At 39.5% G+C, this 1,599-nt stretch overlaps 1 pseudogene; it reads right to left on the bottom strand.

Annotated features, from left to right (window-relative positions):
• Positions 1-498: 498 nt before the first annotated feature.
• Positions 499-1,077, bottom strand: LOC136465450 (uncharacterized; annotated as a pseudogene).
• Positions 1,078-1,599: the final 522 nt, after the last annotated feature.

Here is a 1,599-nt window from a genome sequence, read left to right as displayed (position 1 = left end):
CTCGTTAAGGGCTTGTTTGGATAGAACCCTGGGCTAGTTGCCTGGTCTATTCACCTGCCTGGGAGTTGCCTGTATTTATTTGCAAGAATGCCTGGCCAGGCAAAGCTAAAACATGCTGTGTTGTTTGGTTGATGCCCTGGAAGTGAGCCAGGGCTGGTAGAGAAGCCAGGCATCGTTTGGTTGTTCAGCTTGCCTGGGTTACACTCATCATTGTGTATGAGTGCCAAGATTACTTTCATATGAAGCATTTCATTGATAAAGTAATTGTTGATATATGGAGGATTTCACATCATGAGAATAAATAAACCAAATATCTGATATAAAATAAGTCATTATATTTTCAGTTGAGAACATTATGAAACAAATAAACCATGAACTCATGTTCCAGAAAAAGTAATGAACTCATATGAGCTCTATTCATAATCTCTCACACAATAGTTTTCAAGCTATAGGCTAACAAATATTGCAACTTAAGATTACATAATAATTCGTTGATACACAAAAGAATGACAAATATGTTGTCCCAAGAGTCTGAAACTTCTCCATAAGCGTCAGCTACTGACTATCAACTTTGGGAGCACCTAATAATTCTTGCAACTTGTCAAAGAACTGAATTGGTTTTGAGAGAATCCCACTGTCATTTGGCGGCATTAAAAAAATAAGAATCATTCAAGATAATACATGTAAGATGAATATTTAGGCGAGATAATTATCGAGAGTTCACACAAAGTAGACTTGGAGAGAGTCACCATTTTTGTGTCAGCCACCGCCACTCTCATTCATATGCTTAGCCACAAGTCCCCAACTAGTATCCTTATGCCGCCTCGAATGACGCTGAACTTGATCCATAGTATAGGTAGTGCCATATTTGGAGTTTACGGCAGATGTACAAGCTGTGTGATGCATCTTCTTGAAAACACTTTTTGGAGGCATCGCTAGCTTCTTCTCAATGTACCAGTCAAGGAGAAATTCAGATATTACTGCAGGCCAATTTGTAGCTTTTGCCCTTGGATTTAATCCTGCAGCTTTTTCACCTCCCTTGCCCTTAGCATTCATGCTGCTTTCTCTTGTATCCATTGAGTGAACTACAGGGAAAAAATGCAAGTGAAGAAAACAGCAAGCAACATTATAGGTCTGACATATATATTGCAGTGACGATAACAGCAATCAACAATATAGGAATACAGCAAGCAAAAGTACATATATGTTGGCATGTTGCTAAATAGTAATAAGTCTTACAAGCTACTGGTTCAGTAAACTATATTGACAATGGGAATTAAAATATTGCAAGGAAACATAGCTAATTGTGGCCAATCACACAATTTCTCCAAGAAGGTGGCAAAAGATAGCTTATTACTTTAATAAATTTATTAGATGGCAAGCGTGTTACCTACTAATTCTTCCAAAAAGGAAAATTGTAAAAATATAATAATGGAAGCTACTTCCATTGATCGGTTCTGTGCTTTGGATTACAGCCAGCCAGCCAGGCAACTCGGGGGAAGCCCAGGCGCTCGATTTCTTATGCCGGGTGCCCGGCAACCAGTCCAGGCAGCTCCCACTAGGCAAGGATAGCCAGGGTTCCATCCAAACAGAGTCCAG

Source organism: Miscanthus floridulus, chromosome 7 (assembly GCF_019320115.1).
Source record: "Miscanthus floridulus cultivar M001 chromosome 7, ASM1932011v1, whole genome shotgun sequence".
In the NCBI taxonomy this organism is placed as follows: domain Eukaryota; kingdom Viridiplantae; phylum Streptophyta; class Magnoliopsida; order Poales; family Poaceae; genus Miscanthus; species Miscanthus floridulus.
The sequence above is the reverse complement of the archived record's forward strand: the minus strand, read 5'-3'. Positions and strand labels throughout refer to the sequence as shown.